Source organism: Oxyura jamaicensis, chromosome 14 (assembly GCF_011077185.1).
Source record: "Oxyura jamaicensis isolate SHBP4307 breed ruddy duck chromosome 14, BPBGC_Ojam_1.0, whole genome shotgun sequence".
Lineage (NCBI taxonomy): Eukaryota > Metazoa > Chordata > Aves > Anseriformes > Anatidae > Oxyura > Oxyura jamaicensis.
Window position 1 is genome coordinate 3031748 of NC_048906.1, and position 7765 is coordinate 3039512.

A 7765-nucleotide genomic window follows, 5' to 3' on the forward strand; every position below is an offset into this window, starting at 1 on the left:
CCCCCCCCTCGGTGCAGCAGCCTCTTACCGGGCTGGCCGTGCCCCGCTGCGTCTCAGCGGCGGCGCTGGGCGGGGGCGGCCCCGGCGGCCATCCCCGGGCGGCCGCGCCGCTGTCCGCCGCCGTGCGAGCCGCCTCGGCGGTGTCAGCGGGCGGGAGCCCCGCGCGGCGCCGGGAGGGAGGGGAGGAAAGTCGGGGGCATGACCGAGCGCCGTCGGAAGTGCATTCGTTGCCCGCCGCCCTGCCCGCGACGGCGGCGACACCTGCCGGCACGGAGCGCGCACGGCTGAGCCGCGCAGCGGGCTGCGCGTAAAAGGGGGTGAGGGGGTGCGCGGCGCCGGGCGTCGCGGGGTGGGTGCGGGGGGTGAGGGGTACCGGGCATCGCGGGGCGGGTGGGGGGTGATGGGGGGTCTGGGGTGAGCGGTATCGGGAATCGCGGGGCGGGTGCGGGGTGGTGGGGGTGATGGGCACCGGGCGTCACCGGATGCGCACGGGGCACCGGGGGTGATGGGCACCGGGTACAGGGCATTGCCGGCTGGATGCGGGGTGCTGGGGGTGAGGAGTACCGGGTACTGGGCATTGCCAGCTGGATATGATGTGGTGGGGGTGAGGGGTACTGGGTACCGGGCATCACCGGCTGCACTTGGAGTACTGGGTGCGATGGGCACTAGGTACCGGGCATCACCAGCCATGCACCACACACGGGGTACCCCCGGTCACACACTGGGTGTGATGGGCACCAGGTACTGCCAAACACACAGCGGGCATCATACGCCAGGCACGCAGTGGGTACTGGGCAGCACGCGCTGGGTACTGGGTGCTGGGGACCCAATGCGGCACAGTGGGCATGGGCACTGGGTAGCACTTACTGGGCTGCACGCAGCAGGGACTGGTGCCAGGCACAGCAGAGGGGAGCACACTGGGCACCGGGGACCTAGCACCAGATCCTGCAGCAAGGTTTAGATCCGGATTTGGAGCTGGGTCTGCGCCTGGGTTTGGATCCACTTTTAGACGAGTGTTGGGCAACACGTGGATCTGCACTTGGATCAGGGTCTGGGTTTGGATCAGGATTTGGATCTGCTTTTGGATCCACGTCTGGATCTGCACTCGGAGTGTGGCATTCAGCTCCTCATCTGGATCTGCTTCTGCCTCCGAATCTGGAACACATCCTTCACAAAAAGGTGGCACATCTGTCACCCCCCCAGGCACCCCGCAGCAGCCCCACAGGTGCGCTGAGCACCACCATGCCACGGGGCGCTCACCCCCTTGCTGGAGAGGGTTTGTGCACCGTGCCCCGAGCAGCACAGGGACCCCCAGGGAGGAGCTGGGGGCTGCAGCAGCCGTGGCTGGAGCCGTGTCCACCGTGTCCAGGGGAGGGACAAGATGGCACCGGTCCCGCTCGCCTTGGCTGGTCACCAGCCGTGCGTCTGGGGCTGAACGTGCTCCGAGGAGTGGCTGGGGTCAGGGAGGGGGATGAGTGCAGGAAACGTATTAAGTGAGGAAAATTGGCTGCAGGCAGCACTGCTGCCTAGTGCTTACTTGGTATTTTCCTCTCCGTCAGGTGCCTGGTATAAGCCCTTTCTGGGTAGCGGCTGCAGCTGGTTAACTGTTTGTGTCGCAGAGGGGCCGCCAGCCACCGGCACCCGCTCTGCACCAAGAGGGGAGGCACCCAGCACCCCGCCGTGCTTGTGGCCCCTGGTGCTGACACATGGCTTCGGCCACAGCAGCTCGTGCAGGTATTTTAACAACTAGCTCCTGGGCTCTTTCAGCCCAGCTGCTAATTTGTAATCCTGTTCTCCTGTTAAAATAAAAGCCTCTCTTATTCCTGAGCATGAGAGCCAAAGCAAAACTATGAGGAAGTGCCCTGTTTGCAGAACATGCTGTGAAACGCACAAAGGAAACGAAGAGAAAACAGCGTTTTGCACGTTTTTTAGCCTCATTTCAGCTGGGACTTGGAACCACAGAAGGGAAATCTTTTCCAGCAGGATGTGCATAGCAGGGGGGGTGGTGGTGCTGAGCTGCTGGCTGCTGGCGTCCCCCTGGAGCAGGGCCACCTGCCTGCCAGGGCGCAGCAACCTCCGCGATGTCCCCAGGGGGTGCCAAGGTCCCCGGGGGTCCCAGGTTGCTGCGGGGGCTGGAGCAGCGTGTCCCCACGGGGCCGGCGGGGCACGGATGGGGGCGGATGGCAGGAAATACCTGCAGCTCCAACGCGTCCCCGCCAAGCCCAACAACGGGGCGCGTGTTCGCAGGGCGGCTGCGGCCCGGCGGGAGGAGCCTCCGAGGGACACACGGGCCATTGTTCCTCGTGCACAGGGCGGAAATTCAGCTGGGCCCGTGGTGTGACGCTGCCGGGCTCTGGGCCTGGGCTGCGAGCGGGACCGAGGAGCTGCCAGCATGGGTCAGGATGGGAATGGGTCAAACGCAGCGTGCGGCGGCTGAGCCGCGTGTGCCGGCGGTGGGGCAGGCACCAAGGGGGCTCGCTCGCTCCTTGGCTGCGGCACGGCACATGCCCGGGGCTTTTTGCTTCTCCAGAGCTCTTGCAGATACTCATCTTGTCCCCTCTCAGAGCTCTGCTGTCTGTCTGTCTGTCCAACTCCTCCCTGCAGCAGGGAGCTCCTCGCCGTAACCTGGAAAGACGTCTCGTGTGGTCTGGTGCTTGGCAGTTCCAACAAGCACTCCCTGGTGTTTTCCTTTTGCTTGCACAGCGCCTTTTACCGCTAACTCCCCCCAATGTCTTTAAAAAGCAAGAAGAAGCCTTGCAGAATGCGCCCAGCGCTGCAAATCCCTAATTACCCTCAGCTCCTCCTAAAAAAAAGGGCTTCCCATCAAGGAGCACCACCAGGGGCAAAGGGCTGCAGGCACTGCAGGGCAGCCCAAAATGCCGCTGCTCCCTGCCACCAGCACGGGGACAGCCAGAGGGTTTCGTCCCATTGCAGCCCTCCCAACCAAATCCCAAAATATCAGCACTCGCCTTCCCCCGGCTTCCAGATCCGAGGGCGTTTCTCGGAGGCAGGCTGCGAGCCGGGGGCGAGGAGAGGACGTGCAGCTCTCCTCTGTGGCCCCCGCGCTTTGCCCTTTCTCAGGAACTGGCCAGCTTGTTCCCATTAGGAGGAGCTGAGGATCCAAGTATTTGTCAATGGCCAGGAGAGGATTTGCTGATCGCTCCCTGGAACGATGGCGAGCGAGGTGCCTGGCACGGAACGATCCTTTTATGGTAAAATTAAGGATGAACGCTTTGCGGATTTGCATCTGAAGTTGATTGATACGTGGCATTAATGCACACGCAGATAATTTTGTGTTTGGAGATCGCTGAGCAAGGAGGAATTTTTATTTTGGGTCAAAGATAAGGGCATCGTGTTGAGATGAAATATGCAGGTTTTTGATCAGTGTCACGGGCGTTCCTCGTTGCTGGGCAAGGTGATGGCAGGCCCCCATCACCCATTCCTGTCCTCGCTTTTAAGTTGGGTCTGTGCCCGACGCGAGCAGTAATCCCCCTGCTGTCACTTAGCGCCAGGACGCAGTTCCAACTTCCTGAGCTTTGGAGTTTCCCATCACGAAAAAAAAAAAAAATATATAGAAACCTCTCTTTTATTTCACGTATTTATTTTTGGGGGGCAGGCAGAAGGATGCGCCACCGAGGAGCATTAACTAAACAGAGCGGTGCTGCTCGATCGTTCCGGGAAAGGTGCGGGCAGAGCACTGCCAAGCCGACAATGCCTTTCAAACCCACCTCTGGCAGCCCGCACGGAAGCCGTCAGCAAAACCTCGGCCCTCCCAGCTGCTCAGCGCCGGTGCCTGCCCTTGTGCCAGCCCTCGTGACACGTCCCCGGGTGGGGTGAGGTGGCCGCTGTCACGCAGGGAGGTGCACGGGGTTGTTGCCCCCCTCGCATCGCTCGACCTCTCCGTTTTGCTGCGTGTCAAACGCAAGCAGGATTTTGGGGAGCCTGGGAAGGGTCCACCCTGGATATCTGCTCCCTTGGCAGCAAGGGCACGGGCTCAGCAGGGGCTGAGTTTGGTGCTTCCCAGGCTGCGAGGGCCGAGGAGCTGGGGGCTAATTTCCTAAAGGCATCCCCGTGCGGGGACTCGGAGCTGCCGGTGCCCGTCCAGCTTCCAGCCGGAGCTCAGGGGCTGCTCCGGCAGGGGCAGGAAGCAAGAGGCAGCGCCATCCGTGGGGCAGAGCCAGCCCTAACGGAGGGAATGGCGCAGGAATTAATTAGGCAGATCCTCAAGTGCCGGTAACTCAAGCACAAACACCAGGCCTTTTGTAGAAGCCAAGCCCCTGGGGTCCGGAGCAAAATAGGCAGTGCTACAAAGAGCCCCGAGCAGCCACTGCTGCTCGAGGCCATCCCCGCTGCGAGGCCGAGCGGCTTTTTCCAGGCCTGGCAGGGGAAGCCGGGGGGAAGAGGGACAGGGGTGAGGGGAAGAGGGGGCAGCCCCGGCCATGCCGACGTGCGCTCGAGCCCCAGGAGGTTTGCGGGGCTGCAGCGCGTTTCGGCGATGAAAGCTGCCCCGGGGCCCCTCCCAGCGAGCGGCAGCGCTGCGAGCCGGCTGCGGGCCCCGCGTTTGTCTGGCTCGTGGCTTCCTCCTTACGCCGAGAATGAGGTATATGTATTAAAAAAAAAAAAAATGGCATTGCAAAAACAAAACGAAGAAAAAAAAAAAAAAGGGAAAACCTACAACGACCAAAAACACAGCGCCGGCTTGGGGGGGGGGCCCCCCCCCCCCCCCCCCCCCCCCATCTCCACCACCCAACAACAACCAAGAAAGGCAAGATCTTTCCTAAGCCCGGAAGATGTCACCATAGAAACAGAAATCAGAACCACTCCAAGGATCCTGCCGCCTGGGAAGGCGATAAAATGTTTTCTATCGATTGCTGTCGGGAAAGTCACTGCTGATAAGCCATCCGAGGAGAAATGGAGCAGGGACGCGGGGATGGGGGGAGCTCTCCAAAGGAGCCTCCTGATGGTCTCCTGGTTCACCCCGTGGGGAGGTTGGGGTCCGAGGGGTGCCGGGGGTGGGTGCTGTGCCCCAGGCTGCGTGCGTGCACGAGGGGAGGTGTGAGCCCTCCGTGCCTTCGGCGTGGTGACATGTGCGTGCCCTGGTTGTTGCAGGCATGAAGGGGAGAGCCCTGGGTGTGCTCTGGCAGCTCTTCGTGGTACAAATCACCGCGTCGGGGTGGCTGGTGGAGGTGGGGGCACTTTGCTTTTGCATCGCCGGCCTTTCACGTCCCCCTTTGGCTCCATGATGGCAGTGGAAAACCCCGTGGTGCTGGCTTGGCTGTGCAGCACCGTGCCCACCAGCACTCGTGCCCTTGCAGGACTCGGTCCCTGGTCTACATCCACGCAGGGGGACCCCACGCACACACCCCGGGGCCCGCAGCACACCCCGGCATCACCGCCGCAGCTCGGAGCATCCCCACGGCTGCGGGATCTGCCCCGCAGCTCTTCCCGGGGCGCTGCTCAGCGCTGGGGCCGGCTCGCGCGCCCTTTGAAGAGACAGCAAATCCCATTATCTGCTCATTCCTCTCGCAGCGTGAAATCTCAGAGCATTCACCAGCAGCTGAGTGTGGTCTGCCGCCTGCAAGCCCCACGCTGCCTCCGCTCCCGTGCGCACAGGGAGGGGGTCTCCAGGTCGCCACGGACGCGCCCCGAGATCCGGCACCCTACAAAACGGGGACCCTACAAGCCTCCAGCAGCAAGGTGCAAAGGATTGGGGTGCAGGGAAGAAGGGTGGGGGGCTGATCTCCCCCTTTCTCAGCCGCGGGGAGCCGAGCTGCGGCTGCAGCCTGCGCAGCCCCACGTCATTAGGGCTGGGAAGGTGGCAACCCGGCTCGCGCTCCCCATCCCCGCGGCAGCTCTGCTGCCGGTAATTGGCAGCAATAAAAGAGGCAGTTAATCCCGGCCGGCGGGGGGATGCAGGCACGCTGATGTCTGCCTTGAAAGGCACCCTGGCAAAGGAGGAGCCGGGGAAGAATACACTCCTGGGCACAATCTGCGGCCCTGGAGAGCTGGTTGGGTGCCACCGGGAGCATTTGCCGGGGATTTTGTTAATGATGCAGGCGCAGCCTTCCCGGCTTGGCCCGCGCTAAAAGCCCTGGCTCGCGCGAGCTGAGGCTGTTTGGCTTGAACTTCGACCAGCTGCTTTCCACTGCCTGGTGGATTTTTGCCTCGTTGCTGGGTGGCTCCGCGCGATAGGGGAACAAAGGAGCAGTTGGGGGGGTGGGATTTCACCCCCCCAGGGGTGGATTTTCGGAGGGGGAAGGAAGGGTTAAACCGGGGCTTGTTACTGGGTTCTTTGGGGATGGTAGCGCCGAAGGGACCGCAGGAGGATCTCTGCGCACTGGGGAAGATGGAGTTTAATCAATATTGACAAGAGCCGGTCACCAAAACACGCTCTTTCGCTAATGAAAGCCAGACCTGGAGACTCCCCGGGGAAGGACAGCTTTGGGAAAAAGGAGAAGGAGGCACAGGGAAAGCCAGGGCTCCTCTCTCATGCTGCTGCCTGTTATGAAACCAGGCTGCATTTGGGGTTGATTTTCCCAGCCTGCAAAGACTTTGGCTCATGGGTGCGGGATACCCAGGGCTGGACCTCATGGCATGAAGCGAGGGCCCTGCTTCCCGAGGGACCCGTCCCTCTGACAGCGCAGCACATGGAGAAGAAGCCAGCTGGGGGCTGCAGCCCCTGCAGCTGCCTCCTGGCATTTCCCCGCTGCTTCTGGCTCCGTGCCGGGGCATCTCCTGGAGCCATCACCACAAGAGCGTCCATCCCAGGCCATTCCCTACCACTCCTGCCCTATTTCTTTTTGCTCTGCTTTCTCTTTTCTTCCATCCAGCCATTTACCTCTGCGTTTCCCCAGCCTCCAACTGAAGGCATTGAGCCCAGGCACTTTCCTGCTCTGGCACGGCGTGGGTGCCCCCCAGCATGGGCAGGGGGCAGTGGGACGAGGTGGGATCCTTCTCCTTCTGCAGGGCATCCCCCAGGCTCCTGGCACGGCCACGGGGCTGCTCCCGGAGCAGGGGGAGGTGAGCGAGGCGCAGTTGGGGAGGAGGAAGGTTTTGATCCCCCGCCAAGCCCGCACAACCCTGTCCAAGTTCACACTGGCAGATAATGAGCTTTAATGAGCAGGTCACACTAATTGGTAAGTGATCCCAGACCCATCTGTGGCAGAGGCGAAGGAAGAGCAGAGGCAGCGCCGGGCGAGGAGAGGGGCCGGGGCTGCCTGGGCTGGTTTGGGAGCGGGGGCTCTGCCGCCTGCACGGGGGCTGCTGGCATGGGGACAACCCCGGGCAGGGTTTGCAACCAAAACCCTGAGCAGGGTTTGCAAGCACGACCCCAGGCAGCGCTTACAAGCAGGACAAGTGGGGTTTGCAAGCAGAGCCACGAGCAAGGGTTGCAAGAGTCCTTGGGCAGCTTTGTGAGCATCACCGGGGCAAGGTGGGTAGCCAAAAAGAGGCAGGGCCATACCTTGCCTCCCAGTCCCAAGTTCTTTAGCAAGCACAAATGGGGCATGGGGAGCTGGAGGATTTTGCACAGCGGTGGGCAGGAGGAGGTCAGGTTGCCCCCGCAGCCATGAGCCGAAGCAGGGCAGGGTGGGCCCGGCTGGCTGGCCCGAGTGGCAGACGTATGGCGCTGACAAGGCAATCCTAATCGGAGATCATTGTAAATTCCCCTCTCAAATGGAGTGGAAAAATGCTATTAAGCTAATATAGCATCGCGGGGGAAGGACGCACCGCCACCGCGGTCTCCAGGGAATCGCGGCCGTAAGGA

General features: G+C 62.2%; 1 protein-coding gene across 1 annotated transcript in view; it reads right to left on the reverse strand.

Annotated features, from left to right (window-relative positions):
• RAI1 (retinoic acid induced 1) overlaps positions 1-241 on the reverse strand; it is a 70544-nt gene extending 70303 nt beyond the window's left edge. The window contains 1 exon segment of the mRNA XM_035339070.1: positions 29-241. The gene's annotated coding sequence lies outside the window, so the exon portion shown is untranslated.
• Between the last annotated feature and the right edge of the window lie 7524 nt (positions 242-7765).